The sequence below is a fragment of the Typopeltis vanoorti genome, chromosome 10 (genome assembly GCF_054136105.1).
Source record: "Typopeltis vanoorti isolate ZY-2024b chromosome 10, IOZ_Tvanoo_1.0, whole genome shotgun sequence".
NCBI lineage: Eukaryota > Metazoa > Arthropoda > Arachnida > Uropygi > Thelyphonidae > Typopeltis > Typopeltis vanoorti.
Window position 1 is genome coordinate 21,988,179 of NC_143558.1, and position 17,427 is coordinate 22,005,605.

Below are 17,427 nucleotides of genomic sequence, written 5' to 3' on the forward strand. Positions count from 1 at the left end.
CTTGATTTATGAAATGAGCTTCAAGACTAATTACAGAACGCCATGAAAGGCAAATCCGTGGGTTGTGTGTGTGTGTGTGTGTGTAGCGCCTTTCTCCATCTGATAGAAGAGCCGAGGGTTAATTTAAAGAAAAGTAATGCCTTAGCTATCAGTTGGAGTTGACAGTTAGTATTTCAAAGTATGTGAAATGTTTTCACCTTGACTAGACGTAAGGAAAATGGGAAAAGTTCTTCAACTGCCCATCTAGAATGATGTGCGAAAGAGATTGTACACCTGTTCGATACATTCGCATTCATTCATGCTAATATGCTTTGGGGAGTATGGATGGGGAGTGGGTGGGGGGGAGAAGAAAGGTGGAGTTCGAAGCGAGAGGAGAGATAAGGCTCGCGTGGCAATTCATCAAGAGGGAGGTGAATTCTGTGATGGGGGGGGATTCGGATTTGCAAGGATACACCTCATGAAGTTCCAAAAATTCTCTCTCTTTCTCTCTTACTCTTTAGAATTTCTTAATCTGTCTATTCATCTTTCTCTCTCTCTCGCACTCTCTCTTTCTCTCTATCTCTCCACTTCCTTCTCCCTCTTCATTTATGTTTTTTCTGTCTGTCTCTTCATCTATCCCTTGTTCGCACTCTTTTCTATTATTTCTCCTTTCTTTCCTTCCATATTTATTTTCTTCTCTCTGTCTTGAGTGTATGGGGACTGTAAACACTGATAAACAGAAGAAGGATAATGTGATAGCCCTATTAACTTCTGAAAGGGTGTTACAAGCTATTCACTGATTAAATTTTTGCGTTATAAGTAAGATAGAGACAGGACAAAGAAGCATCCGTGGAAAGTACGTATGCTCGCTGTCAAGAAAGGGATGAGAGCTAGATTTTTCTCAGAACAGCTTGCATGTTGAAGTGATGAGAGCATCTAGTGTTAAGGGGGAGTTTTAAGAGAAGGTATGACACCTGGTGTGGGTGATGTATTTCTCCCTCAATAAACTCTTGACTCCTAAGAGGTCTCTGATGATGATAATAATCTTCTTCTTCTTCTTCTTCTTCTTCTTCATTTTTCCCTCTTTTACTTTGCGGTGTCGAGGCTTTTCTATTCATTTAAAAGCGTTGAGTTCTCAAGGCCGATTTGCGGGATGAAAAACCCAGATAAACTGGAGAAAAATCCTGCTGTCCATGCAACCCAAGACAGGATAACTTGGCTATGTCTGAGAAAGAGCCTTAAGCACCTCACGTCACGACGCGAATCGAACCCAGGACACGCCTTTCCCAGGCATATGGTTGCGAAGCTCATAGTCACGGCTAACCGCACGGACATGATCATAATAATAATACTTCAATCCATGGGCACAACTAGATTTGGAGCGCAAAACGTAAAAAAATGTAAAAAAATAAAAATAAATAAATAGATATAAAAGTCCGCTATCCTATATTGTATTTTTAAATGACAATACGTCGCTTTAGACACACAAATTCTGCAACTCATTTTGATGGGGTTAATAGTAAGTATTTAACATATTGCATTTAGTAAAATTTAACTTATTATATTTAAATTTTTCTAAATTTTTGTCATTTTTGGGTTAGGGGACGGAAGATAGACACTTGTCACAGACGCTTCATACCCTCGTTACTGTACTGCTTGAAGCTTTTGCATAATAACAGTTTGCCGCTGATTCGTTGCCTTGTTTTCGAGCGATGTCTTCGCTGGTTGTGGCTTTTAATTCTTCTATACCATGGGTGTTTAGATCGCAGGCTTGTTTGATATCGGTTCGAGTCTTTGAAAACCTCAGACAGCATGCCCGGAATTTTTTCTAATTGTTTAACTAAATTTCGTTGCAGTAATCTACTTAATTGCAAGATCAAAGACGTAGTTTTAAGATGTATCCTCAAAGATGTTGCTTCTTAAAAATGCCTCTTTGACCTTACAAATGATGGCTCTTTTATTCATATATAGTGTGAAGGGGGATTTCCCGATTGACCGCCAGATGTCACTGTTTTAAGAACTAAAGAGCTCCTCCGTTAGGAGAAAGTAGAATACGCTAAGAATTATGTGTCTGAAAGTGGTAGCTTGCGTTATGAAGTGCGATTGTGTGTTGTGTCATTGAGATTTCTCCCCTCATTAAAAAATAAAGATGTCAAAAAATGTCAAAATTTGATGCACGATAAACATTTGGTTTTTCCAAGTTCAAAATTTTGTTTTTGAAGTTTGTTTTTTTTATGCCTAACATTTGGTGAGTCAAATGGCTTCTCTACTACCAAAGTACTTCCCATCATTCTGCTTTTCATTGCAAGAAATTTTGACGTCAAAAGCACGACTTATTTTTGTAATCCCCTTTTGATTTCTAAATCTAGCATCCTTCAGTTTTTTTTTGTTTTTTTTTCTAAAACTGAGATCAGCTGTTCGTTCCAAGTTTCAAGCAGAGGACTTCGATAAATGTTTTGAGCAAAATTGGCGTAAATGTGTGCGCTAACCTAACCTAAACCGCAAGATTTTTTTTTACTAAGAATAACACAGCCCGAAACTATGAAAAGGATATTATTTATAGCGCTCACAAAATTTTTAACCCAGATATAAAATCTAGATAGATACGTATATGATACTGTTTCCATAGTTACTTACTGTTGATAGAATGAAGCCTTTGTTGGCTCTTTATTTTAGCAACTTGTATAGTCCGTTTTTTAAAAAAATATATCTCACCCTCTGGAGGTGGTCTTGAAAGTCCTGCAAGCTATTTACATTAAAAAAAATCTTGATTCTATCATTTCCAGTCATACCTATGCAATCAGTTGCATAAAAACTTTCGTGGGCAACATATGTAGGTTGTCACTGATACGTTATAATTATTTTGTGGTGTTTTTACAACATTCTGTAAGCGTACCTGTTACCTTATTGTGTAGATAGCGATTTATCTCGAGCCAAAAAAGTTCGTTCTACTTAATTTTTTACAACAACAATGATTAGATTGAAATCAGAAGTGACAAATTTTAATACTGATCTTAACCATCAATTTCATCCAGCCAGAGAGGAATTATTTATATCATTTCGAAATTTCTTTACTGAGATGTCGACATGTCCCTTTGTATCCCCGAGTATAGTTGAACTGAAAACCGGAACGGTTCGAATTTTTTGTAAAAAGTTCAAATAACATATCGGAGTAAAATTCATCCCACATTAATTATTAATTATTAATTTTATTAATTATTAATAATAATTAATAGTGTAAACATAATAAATTATCTTTCGATGAACTCTCTGAATACCAAAATTTATAATGCAGCCTATAAACTATATTAAAATATGTGCCATTTCATAAATTGTTATGTTCTCAATAAAATGACATATAGAAGTTATAAAATAGCACATTATAAAAGAATTGAATTTAGTTTCATAACCAAACTTTCTTGGCGGTGTAATTCCTTCCAGTTTCCTGAGAATCTTCACAATTTAGTCGAATTCTGACTTGCATTCTAATCTTGTCTTATCACTCGAACCTTTAAAAGTTTTTTTTTTTTTTTTTTTTTTTTTTTTTCGTAAGGCATGACTTCAGTCCATTTAGATCACGGGGAATGTCTAACCTTGCGAGATGAAATCTCTGAATAGTGCTTGGAACGTTTTAACATGAAAAAAAACTGATTTTATGCATCGATTTATTGCTATGGATGAGACTTGGATTCACCATTACACATCAGAATCCAAACAGCAGTCAAAACAGTGAACAGAAGCCAGTTGTTCAGCGCCAAAGACAAAGTCGGTTCCATCAGGTGTTTTGGGATGCTAAAGGCATTTTTTATTAATTATCTTGAAAAGGGTAAAACAATAACCATGGAATATTATTCCGATCTTTTAACCAGACTAGACGAATTAAGGGATCTGCACTATAAATTGTTGGAACATCCACCCTATTCCCCAGATTTGACTCCCTCTGACTTCTATCTCTTCCCAAAACCAAAACTCTTCCTCGCTGGTCAGCGTTTTTCTTCGAATCAAGAAGTGATTGCAGCTGTGAAGGGATATTTTGCAAATCTTACTGAGAACCACTGCAGGGACGGGATAATGGCACTAGAGAATCGCTGAATAAATGTATTAGTCTTAAGGGAGATTATATTGAAAAATAAAAATAATTTTGAAAGTATAAATTCGTTTTTTTCATTGCGAGGCCGAGAACTTTTCAGACCACCCTCGTATACCCACAGGTTCCATACACAAGTTTTGTTTGAAGAGTACTTTAGCACCGATGACGTGTTTTTGTTTGTATTAATACTAATATATGCTCATAGAATTGAAAATTTCTAATTTTCTATTCAATGAGAATATTCAAGTTCCTATTCCTTGATTCTGCGTTATTCTCCAATCTGTTCATAATATCTTCTTGCTGAAAATTTTTTCGTCTTTCCCCTTGATAAATTATTGCACACATTCCTTCTCTTCTCTCTCTTCTTCAACACTTGAATTCTCCAATCTCTTCCCGCAATTTTTGTTTGGTTATTACGATCGCATTTTTCGCCTTCCTTCTTTGTAGTTTGTAAGAATCAGTGTCAGTCTTTTGTTTTCTTGTTAATAAATATTTTTCTCACAAAACTGACTTTAGTTTTAGTTCTCTTTTCCCTTTTTCATCTGTTCTGTTCGCAGGGAGTGGTGGTTTCTTCTTCTGGCCTCTTTTCGTCTTTCCTCAAACCTCTTTTAGGGTCTCAATCTTTTGTGCTATCCCTTCCTAGTACAGTTCTTGATTGCCTTATATTTTCAGCTTATAGATATTAAGTCTTTTTGTATCATTTCCTATTTTTTTCCCTCCTTGTCCTTGATTACTATCTCCATAGTAAGCAGTTAGTGGCCACTACAAAGTTTTGATCATCTACTAACTCTGGCATCCCTGTAAGTCAAAACCCTACATTGGTGTTATTAGATATCTCTTTATTGTGCATTTAGTGGTTGTGGTGGTCAAATGATTAACAATACACGAACTTAGCAATCTTTTCAAATAACTGTAAGAGTTTCTTGGCCACATCTTCCAGTGGCTATTTTACTGTTAATTTTTTTACTGTTACAGATATTTTACTATTAATTTTTATTCATTGTTACCCCTAATTTTACTATTGTTCTTTATTTATTGTTACCTCTAATTTTACTGGTAATTTTTATTTATTGCTACAGCTAATTTTACTGTTATATTTTAGTTATTATTACCGCTAATTTTACTGTTATATTTTAGTTATTATTACCGCTAATTTTACTGTTATTTTTAGTTATTGTTACCGCTAATTTTACTGTTATTTTTAGTTATTGTTACCGCTAATTTTACTGTTATTTTTAGTTATTGTTACCGCTAATTTTACTGTTATTTTTAGTTATTATTACCGCTAATTTTACTGTTATTTTTAGTTATTGTTACCGCTAATTTTACTGTTATTTTCAGTTATTGTTACCGCTGATTTTACTGTTATTTTTAGTTATTGTTACAGCTAATTTTATTGTTATTTTTCATATATTGTTACAGCTAATTTTACTGTTATATTTTAGTTATTGTTACCGCTAATTTTACTGTTATTTTTAGTTATTGTTACAGCTAATTTTATTGTTATTTTTCATTTATTGTTACAGCTAATTTTACTGTTATTTTTATTTATTGTTACAGCTAATTTTATTGTTATTTTTCATATATTGTTACAGCTAAGTTTACTGTTATTTTTCATATATTGTTACAGCTAATTTTACTGTTATTTTTTAATATTTGACTGTTGTTTTAACTACGAGTATTTGACATAGTTGTTTTCGAAAAGAGAAAGAAAAAAGTCATGTGAAAATTATGTGCTGCTATTGTACAACACGGTAAGTTGAACTCACGTATTTTGTGTTAAGGAAAAAACTCCGAGTCGATCAAAGTTTATGTTCTATCTCCATTCAGATGTTAGTACTACAAACCACCGTCCGTAACTCAGCGTATAGTTGGAAAGAGCAGTGCGTTGTCATCCAGAGAACGAAGCGTTTTATTTTATGAAGTGGACAATTAGAATAGTCCGGCAAGTCAGGCCTTGTGGGTGTATCCCACCTAGGGTTTCGACTTCACGTGTTGCACTAATATAGTGTATCACTTGAACTGTTCGTTTGCGTATAACTTAGGCTTAACAGTTCGATTGTAAATATGTGTTGTGTATGCACATCATCAGACTGCAAAAGTGTTTTTAAACTCCTCCTACGGCCACAGAGGGTAAGGTTAGGTGGCAGGTAATTTGTTCATAGTCGGGGTGGGTTAAAAAATAAAGAGGGGGATGGATAAGAAGACCGCAAAGACGCCCAGAAGGCGATAACCCCCCAGAGTCCCAAACTACCCCGTGATTTCAGGTGTGTTGGCCAAAATCAGCGATTCTCAGCGGGCGGTTGTACGCTCGGGTGTGAAACCGGTAAAACAAACTGCTGGGTTTCCGTCTCCTCTCAGCGGGGACCTCCACTACCTCTCGTAGTGCTCGAAACGCCAGGGGTCACTCGCTATCGTGCAAATACCGCTGTAGTGACCTGATACCCGGAGCGATCGTTGTCACACTTTGCGGATACGAAATCCTCGGTTCTGGGGGTCACCCAGGGTGAACGAAGGTGCGCGCGCTCTCGTTTGCTATTGATTTATTTCGTTCTGTCCGACAGCCAGGGCTGGGAAGTGTGGCGGCCACATAGGTGGCAAAGTAACGGATTTGGCCATCGCTTTTAAAGCAAATACAGAGAGGGGATGGGCTTACAGACTCGACAGATACGCAGCGAAAAAAAAAAAAGGGTGTCATCCTCAGTGGGTTTTTAACGTAATGGCCGATGCTTCGGTAGAACGGGTCTTGTTAGCAACACGCAAGTTTTATTTGAGATTGTCCGTAGGTAAAAATGAACCACAACCTTTTAAGGGTTTGTCATTATTCCCCAAGTTAACAGAAGTTGCTATTTAGATTAAAAAAAAAAAAAAAAAAAGGAAATAGCACACCCGTTACTTATTTATCATTCGGATTATCTTTGAAGTTCATGATTTTTTTTGTTTGTATTTATTCGTGCACTTTTTTTATTTCTTTCTTTATCGATTTTATTTTTTCTCGCCCCGTGTTCTTTCTTTTTCAATCTTTCTTACATCCAAATGATCAAGGTTTCCTTTGAGAGAGAGAAAGAGAGAGAGAGAGAGAGAGAGAGGACCGACCCTAAGAATTTTGCCGCCCCTTACCCCTAAAAAAAATTCTTTTAATGACATCTTAAAAGCCATGATGTTAAGCTAGACTTCAACATGTCTGATCATCAATTCTAAATTCTAAATAGTAGCATTAGCTAATGAAAAGTCATAAGTTAATGATAAATGATCATGAACTATATTTTTTTACAGAAAGAGAGAGACAATTAACCTTTTAACAGTGGAATTTTGTTCTGAAAATGTATATCTGCATGGGTAATTAAAATCAAGCGAAGATAAGTATACTTGTCCAACAAATGCAATTTTGCCGCCCAAAAAACTTGACCCCCGTGCAAATGCAGTGTTGCACCATCGGTAGAACCGGCCCTGCACGCGCGCGCGCACACACACACACACACACACACACACACACACACACACGTTAACGCAGACATTACACGAATCCCACGACTTTATTTCTTTGAGTATCATCATAAATTCTATAACGTATCACTCACACTTTCTTTCTATTTCTTGTTCGTTTTCCATCTTCTCTTTCTTGTCTATCTTCTCTTTCTCTCTCTCTCCCCTTGCTTTTTTTTTTTCCTGCTCTCTTTCGGTCTCTTTCTCCTTCTATCTATCGAACAGCGAGCAATGCCCACCGGTAACTCTGTACCCACTCGGTATTATTCATTTAACGAACACTTGCCCTTTCTGTCTCTCCGTGTCTTGTTTACAAAGCACGGGGTGTCCTACATGTAATCTACGGCACATTACCATATCCACTTACATCCTCGGCTTCTCTGCCAGGTAGCGTGCTTCTGTTCCATCCTGGAGCCGAGAATCTTTCTTCATTACCCAGCAAGGGAAAAGCAGGCAAAAACAGAGCAACGCATCAGGTTGGAAAACACCTGCCACATCTTGTCCGCACGTAAACTCATCATCTGTTTTTCTCCGTAATCTTAGGTCCTCTCTCTCTCTCTCTCTCTCTCTCTCTCTCTTGCATTCTGTTCTTCCCCATTGCCTCTCCCCCCCTCATACATTCCCTTGTTCGTGACACCTCCTAAACTGGTCAGAACACAGGGCGCGTCTATCTTTTGCGCATTAAAATATTTATTGCGGTCTGTCTTTCCACACGCGATCAACTCATGCAGTGTTTTGCACGATCACATAGTTTCGAGTAAATAAGCAAATAACGGAAGCGGTGATAGATTAGTTGGGAAAAAGAGCCCAAAGTGATTATGGGATAGCAGCAGTGGTCGCGAGTGCTTGGTTAGCATTCTCGGATCATGTGATTCAGCATGCATTTGTTTCTATTTCATAAAATGTACGCATGGGAATAAACAAAAAAGAAGAAAAAGATATATAATATTCATCAAAGCTTGATTTGCTTCCTCAGTCTTAAGAAAAGGCTGGTTATATTCCACTAATTCGAGCCCTACCCAAGGGCCCATGAGCACTACATTAAATACTTTCTGAAAATGAAAGCGGTGCCGAACAAAGCGGCCTTTTGCAGCTGCCCAATTTTTAATCCATCTAACTCGAGTGCTTCTGGATGTTTTTTCAATGTTTTAGGGATGGCACCTAAAGCACCTATTATTATGGGAACAACTTTCGTTTTCTTTTGCCAGATTCGTTCAACTTCGATTTGCAAATCGCGATATTTTGTAATTTTTTCATTTCCTTTGTTGTCAATCCGACTATCTCCTGGTACTGTATTTCGATAAACGTAACACCCTTGTTTTCACTTTTTTTCAACCACTGTGATATCGGGTGTATTACATTCCAAGCTTTTGTCAATCTGGATTTTGAAATCCCAAAGTATTTTAGCTTTTTCATTCTCAACCACTTTCTGGTGAACTTTATGCTTCCAAAAGTCTTTAGATACTTTAAACCCATACTTTTTACATACATGCCAGTGGATTATCTTAGCTACGTTATCATGCCTTTTACGGTACTCAATTTGTGCGATTTTGCTGCATCCACTTATAATGTGGTCTACCGTTTCTTCCTTTTCTTTGCACAATCTACATTTACTGTCTTCTTGAATTTTTTGTATTTTTTGCCTTCAGAACGTTGGTTTTAATGGCCTGTTCTTGTGCTGCAGAAATTACCGATTCTGTTTCTTTCTTTAGTGCTCCATTTCTCAACCATTGCCAGGTCAAGTTGCTGTCAGCGCTGTCTTCTACGGTGTGGAGGTATTTTCCATCCAATGCCTTATTTTTCCATCTTTCGGTTCTAACTTTTACTTGTTTGGTTTTGTATTCCAATTTTGTCTCCATGGGTTTAAATAAACCCTCTTTCCTTACCTCAATTATAAATGTTTCCGTTGTTTGCTGCAGATAATCATTTAAATTTCGTTTTCCCTCTTCAATAACTTGCTTCACTTGTAATAATCCTCTACCTCCTTTTTTGTGTGATAGATAGAGCCAATCAATGTCATTGCGAGGATTGAGGGCATGGTGCATTGTCATTAATTTTCGAGTTTTTCTATCTAAATCTTCCATCTCTAGCTGGGTCCATTCAACAATGCCTGCTGAATATCTCAGAACAAGTATGGCCCAGGTATTAATTGCTTTTATCAAATTTCCAGCATTAAGCATTGACTTAATGAGTTTTCTTAATCGTCTTATGTATTTTGATCTAGTTCTTTATTTGATCTTATTGTGCAGAATTTGTGATGCTTCTAAAATTCCCAAATATTTGTAGCTGTCTTCGAATTTTATTGCCTTGATTATTTCACCATTGAGCAGTTTGATTTCGTTCAGATCTTCAAACTTTCCTCTTGTTATTCCAGCAATTGCACATTTGTCTAAGCCAAAATCCATTGATATATCTTGACTGAAAATATGCACACTATTAAGCAATGATCCGAGTTCATTCTCTGATTTTGCATATAACTTCAGATCGTCCATCTATAAAATGTGAGATATCTTTGCACTCTTTTGCGCAGTTTGATAACCATGAGCAGTTTTATTTAAAATTCTAGTTAAGGGGATCAATGACAATATAAACAATAGAGGACATAATGAGTCTCCTTGAAAGATGCTCCTTTTTATGTTTACTGTGCAATTTCTTCTCTATTTATAACCAACGTTGTTTTCCAGTTTTTCATGCTGGATTGCAAAAGGTTTTGTACGTTTTCGCTAATACCAAATAGTTCTGTGCATTTTAAAATTCAACTATGAGGCACCGAATCAAACGCTTTTTTATAATGGGCCGGTTCGGAGGAAAAAAGCAGTTTCCGGTAGGAAAAACCTTCTCCCCCCCGTATGAGCCTGACTAACTTTATCTTCAGTTGTAAAGCCATGATCAAGGTTCCTCTTAGCCCGTCTGGGTTAAGAGGTCTTTCCAATTATATCTATTCGTTTATACTGACTGAGCTCTATACAGTTAAATATACACTTCAATTCTGTAGTAAGAGAACAGATAGAACGAAGAGTATAACATTATAAGTGCGTTTGTAGAGCATTCTTTGAAATAAAAGTGTAACCTTTAGAATATGAACGATTTCAGCGAAATTGTGAATGCATGTGATTGGTCTTTATTTTATTTATTTTTTATTTTTAATTCTTCACGCTACAGTACCCTTACACTAGCGCACATCAACTGCATGCACAAACATATGCAGTGTGCATACCGTTGATGCATACTTTAGAAATATATGTCAAAGCCTAACCAATACCCAGGGAAGGTATTGGTTAGGCTTTGACACAATCACATAGTTGAACGATGAACAGGATGCCTCCCTAGGTATCCTGTTCATCGCTGATGCATCCTCCATGCAACCAATGTTCTATGAAGGGCTCGGAACACTCTCTATTTTGATGTCTTGGACATTAAGACCTAACACATCTGCATCTTTATAGGACTTTAGACATTACACGCCTCTATTTGAGATAGTTATAGAAAAAAAAAAATCGGTAGCGAGTTTTTTAGTACCTGGCTTAGAAGCATATAATCTATCTTATCTTCATTTTCCCGATCAAGGTCTCCGTTCTCTCCGTAGACTTGGATATCCAGGACGACAACATCTCTTGATCCCTAAAGATCAGGCTTTCTTATGCCTGCCTCAGTCCTGATATTTGGCTTCTGACCAACCATTCTTTCTGTTCTAGTCAGTTCTTTATGATGGTACATATTGAATCACGTCTTTTAACTCTGATTTTGTGGGTTCTAAACAACATCGAGATAAATGCGTCATAGTCTCTGAACCCACATCCAGCCCTGCAATGCCTACTGCTGGTTATACAAGCATTGGTAGGAAGGGAATTTGTCCTAGTCCTGACCAGGTCTATATATTCATATCCGGGCAGCATTCTTGTTCCTTCAAGGACCCAAAGATGTTAAGACAGAACCATCTCCAACCCACTAAAGAGCTTCCCATCGACTGCGAGATATAGATGTCTTTCTCGTCTTTTCCTTTCAATGGAATTATAAACAATATCCATTCTTTTATCAAAGATCCAACGTAGTGTTTTAGTTGATTTTCGTTGAATCAAAAGGAGTTCTAAAGGTATCTATGGTAAAAGGTGAAGATGAATGTTGGAGTTTATTTCACCTTAGATATTTTAAGCAGAAACAATCCATCTTATTGCAAGATTTCCTAATCCACGAGATTTAACGGCCACATGAATATAAGCAACTGCAACATCATGTGGTAGTCTAAGCTAAGATCTAACTGCTTTGATGTACTTGCTTATCTAGTTGTTCAGGACAGTCAAAGTTGGTTTTCCTAATATTAAAGAATGGAAAGGCTTCAATGGAACTTTACGAAGCCTATTCAGAAAGGTTGAAAGTTGAATCGATCAAGGCCGTCGTCCAGCAGCCAAAAACATTATTCCCAAGTACCACCACTCGTCCAAAATGACGATAGGTTTAAAATGGCGGTGGGAAACATTAAAGATGTAATCTTGGACTTTCATTGTCCTATCATGACCTGATGGTATCAGGGTAATGGTAAAAGATTTGTCTTCATTAATAGCAAGACCTCTGGGATTAAATTACTGAGGTGCATGGTTTAACAACTGCTGAAGACCCATATTTATCTGAATCTTCCTTAATTCTGTAGGAAATGGAAAATCTTAACCAATATAATTTTTACCAAAAGTTTTATTATTATTATTATTATTATTGTAAATGTATCACTTATCCACTAAATAAGCACATCCCAGAGTTTGGTATCCTCGACTTTATATGAATTGTTCATGATAAAATAGTATCATGAAAATTTAAGATACAATCATTTCGTGTTAATTCTCCAAATATAATTTTATGTTAGAATGACATACTTTTCAAAAATTTAACTGTTCACAACGGAAATCTGAATATGTACTTGTTATATATATATTTATGAAACATTTTTTTAATTCGATATATTTTTAGAAGAGCTACAGCACTATCAGCAACGACCTTGTTACTATGGTGATGATGACGCACTTTTGTTGTCATAAATAGCAAACCATTCTGATTTTCACATGCATTATTTTTCAAATTGAGTGCGTTATTCGGTATATTATTCAACAAAATGTATTTTTATGTTTATTATATATAATTATAATATATAAATTAAGTTATAATAAATTAAACTGACATTATTAAGGCTAAAGATTCTGGACTTAGATTTAAGACTAAAGATACCGAGACTTGCACATTAAGGATAAAATATTTCGAGACGTGCACATTAAGGCTAAAGATTTTGGACTTACATTTAAGACTAAAGATACTGAGACTTGCACATTAAGGCTAAATATACTGAGACTTGCATTAAAGCTAAAATATTTCGAGCCGTAGATATTAAGGCTAAAGATTCTGAACTTACATTTAAGGCTAAAGATTTTGGACTTACATTTAAGACTAAAGTACTGAGACTTGCACATTAAGGCTAAAATATTTCGAAACGTGCACATTAAGGCTAAAGATTCTGAACTTACATTTATGGCTAAAGATACCGAGACTTGCAGTAAGGCTAAAATATTTCGAGGCGTAGATATTAAGGCTAAATATTCTGGACTTATATTTAAGGCTAAAGATTCTGGACTTAGATTTAAGAGATTTAAGACTAAAGATACTGAGACTTGCACATTAAGGCTAAAGATTCTTGACTTACATTTAAGGCTAAAGATACTGAGACTTGTACATTAAGGCTAAAGATACTGAGACTTGTACATTAAGGCTAAATATATTGAGACTTGCACATTAAGGCTAAAATATTTCGAGACGTGCGTATTAAGATTCTAGACTTACATTTAAGGCTAAAGATACTGAGATTTGTACATTAAGGCTAAATATACTGAGACTTGCATTAAAGCTAAAATATTTCGAGACGTAGATATTAAGGCTAAAGATTTTGAACTTACATTTAAGGCTAAAGATTTTGGACTTACATTTAAGACTACAGATACTGAGACTTGCACATTAAGGCTAAAATATTTCGAGGCGTGTATATTAAGGCTAAAGATTCTGGACTTACATTTAAGGCTAAAGATACTGAGACTTGTACATTAAGGCTAAAGATATTGAGACTTGCATTAAGGCTAAAATATTTCGAGGCGTGCATATTGAGGCTAAAGATTCTGGGCTTATATTTAAGGCTAAAGCTTCTGAGACTTGCGCATTAAGGCTAAAAGATTCCGTGACTTGCATATCGAATTATGTAAATATAAGTTTAAAATATTTAAATTGTATATGATATTAGAATGTTCATTTATTAAAAGATTATTCTATTCATTTATATTCATCACAAGGTTGGAGCATAGAAAGGTGCAAACAGATCATAAAAAAAAATAATTGTTTCCCTGTTGGATAAGATCAATGTGTTGCCAATTCTTTCATAGATTTATGAAAACTAACACGACGGATTCGTTCAAGGAATGGGTGATAAATGCGTTCATAAATTCTTCTCATGCATCCCTTTTTGAAGATTCCGATAGCCGCTCCGAATATCAACAGTGACATTATTCTCAAGCCGACAATGATAGGATAACAAATATTTTCTGCTCCACGCCCTACAAGAATGTCCTAGACGGCGCTTACGCACAGATATAAATAACAACTGTCGTTACGAGAGTGCTTGGTTAATTACCCCTTTGCTAGAGTCGCCAATGTGCATTGGTTTAGGTCTCCAGCGGTACATTAATCACTATATAACAGTTTACTCCCGAAGCGGTGTTAGAACGGGATTGGGAGAAAGGGGAGGATATGATGACTTACAGGAAATGTCCAAAGACAGCGCCCCATAGCGGTGAATTAAGATTTATTTATTTTTCACACGTACGTAGTACGTTTGTTGTAACTGTGGGTTACACGGATGCTTATCAAGAATACGAATTAGCTGCACAAAGAGCAAAGTCTCTTTTAAAAAAGGAGAAAGGTATTTTTTTCTCACGGGAATCACCCAAAGAAAACAATTATTTATCGGAAATTTTTCTCAAAAGATATCTGAAATATTCCTGCATACATCAGTGCTATTAGAATGTTAAGGTTGTAGGATTTTAAGACGTGCATAATTAAGGAGGCAGAGTACTAAGTCTTGCATGGTAATGACAGAGTTGAGACTTGCATATTAAGGATGCAGAGTACTGAGACTAGCCGTTAAAGGATGAAAGGTTTGCTTTTAAGATTCTAATGCTCCATGACCTGCATATTAAGCTGCAGGATTCTGAGACTTATATTAAGCGCATAGTACTGAGACTAGAATTTTAAGGATGCAGAGTACTGAGACTATAATAAAGGATTCATTAGTATTCTGTGAGTGCATATTAACGAGAGTACTGAGACTAGCACATTACAGGATTCTGAAAAGGCTATAGTGCTCTGAGGCTTGCATATTAAGGCTAAAAGACTCCGAGACTTGCATGCTAAGGCTAACAGATCCAAATACTTGGATATTAAGGATAAAGGACTCTGACACTCGCATATCAAGTCTAAAAGATTCCGAGACTTGCATATTAAGGCCAAGTGATTCCGAGACTTGCATATTAAGGCTAAGAGATCCGAGACCTGCACATTAAGGCTAAACGATTCTAATACTTGCATATTAAGGGTAAAATATTCTGAGACTTGCATTTTAAGGCTAAACATTCTGCGACTTACACGCTAAGGCTAAATAATTTTGACATTAATTAAGCTAAAGGACTCTAAGACTTCCATATGAGTGTTCCACAATTCCGAGAAGCGTATGGTGGCTTCAGGATTTTAACACTCGCATATGAACGCTGCAGGATTTTGATACTTGTATATGAAGACTCCAGGATTCTCAGACTGGCGTATGAATTTTGCAAGATCACACAACTTTCACTTCTTTAGACTGTGAGGTTTGAATGTTCAGCATTTTAAGGTTGTAGGATCCTTAAAAAGATAAAAAAAATCCTTAAAAAAAGCGAGTTTTAAGATTTTAGCATCTTAACGTTACAGGGTGTTGAGAGTCTTTCATAGTGACGTTTCATGATGTGGTAGATATTCTGCAAATATCTCGTGGAAAGCAGCTACTGTATGAAAATAGGGTTACCGTAATTTATATTTACTTTGACAATATAGCATACCAAGTTTTTTTTTAAATGTATTCATTTTTAATATTTAAAATACTTCTGATTTGACAGATTTCAACTAAGATTCCAAAACGGTATATAAAAGCTATGGATCCGATCTTAAGCACTGGGAACGCATGCAGAAGCAGTGAAGTCTGAACAACGAGTCAGCCATCGGTTTATAATATCGTGTGGGCCATTGCAAATAAACTGATTGTTGTTCAGAACAAATCTCAAGGTCTTCTTTCAATATTCAGTGCTCACAAAGAATAGTTGTTTGCCAATTTGAGGGTTAGTCAAGGTTGCTGACTAACCTTGCAAATAGAAGGGTTTTTTAAATCAATGTAAGTTAATAAATTTCGTGTATCTTTTCTCATAGAACATCCTCTTTAACAGAAAATAGAATAATAAAAATAAAATTAATTTATTTTTAATAAGAAAACATTTCACTTTTCATCTCATCCCTAAACTTGTTAGGCTCATTTGATTGAGTACAGTAATCTGGCTTCATAGAAGTTGAATTATTGTTATGATAAACTGGTTAATTCCATCTAACTTTTCGTCTCAATTCGATATTCTCTTGCTCGGCTGTCTCTCTTTGCTAAATGAAAGACCCGAGTTTGAGTAACCCACTGCCATCTGTACAAGACCGACAAACTCACTTCCAGTTGAGAACTCCTGTACGTTTTTCGCATCCTAGACAGGATTTGAATTTTGCAAACGGGTGTTGTCATTATCGACTGTGCTAGGAAGCTCTTTGACTTAATATCATTAAGAGTATAATATAATATAATACAAATTCTATAATATAAATCTAAAGATAAACAGTCTCAGGCATCTAAAATACACATCGATACAAAATTAATAACGGAAAAAACTCACGTACAAAGATTATTTAATAGTATAATTTTCGCCTGTGTGTCACAGGCATCTTCAGTACATTAAGCTCAAAATTAAACATTAATTGACAATTCCGAAAAAGCGCTACCTAAGTAGCTGGTGTAAGATAACTAAAAAGGTCAATAACTTTCCTAAAAATAAAAAAATAATAATAATAATAAAAAAAAAATAAATAAATACAATAAAAAGTTAGGAAAGATGAGCTGATTTGTAAAGTACTATCTCCCATAAAGGGGATAGACGTAAGCCGTCGGATCTGTTTAAGTTAGGAGAATGAAGTAGAGTTTCACATGTTTCTTTATAAAGGCATTCCATGAGGAACTGACTTTTGTGAAGAACTCTTGTCTTTCTCCAATGAACTCTGTGTCTAGTGAAGATGGCATGTTCTGCAAGTCCAGGCTGTTCAGGTTTAAGGCACTGAATATAAGATTGGTGTTCTTCTAGCCGAATAGAGGCAGATCCTCCCGTTTGTCCGAAATAAGATAATCCACAAGAGCACGGAATCTGGTAGCCACCTGGATGATTAAGATGTGGAAGCTTGTCCTTAGGAGAAGTGAGAAAGGTGGAGATTTTTCTAACTGTCGAAAGGCAACAAAAATTTCCAGTGGTTTTAAAACTTTTGCTATACGTTCACTGATGCCTTGTACATAAGGGATAGGAATGCGCTTTATTTCTTCTGTGTTTGAAGAGGAAGACATACTCAAAGAAAGAACTACAATATATAACGTCTTTCTATCTAATGGTTATAAGAATTGCTTCATTAAAAGAGCTTTGAATAGTTTTAATATGTCTTCCTCTTCAAACACAGAAGAAATAACGCGCATTCCTATCCCTTATGTACAAGGCATCAGTGCCGTAGATGGATAA

At 35.9% G+C, this 17,427-nt stretch overlaps 1 long non-coding RNA gene across 1 annotated transcript in view; it reads left to right on the plus strand.

Annotated features, from left to right (window-relative positions):
• The window catches only part of LOC150102219 (uncharacterized), a 136,383-nt gene that overhangs the window by 105,909 nt on the left and 13,047 nt on the right, over window positions 1-17,427 (plus strand). The gene's annotated exons all lie outside the window — the stretch shown is intronic.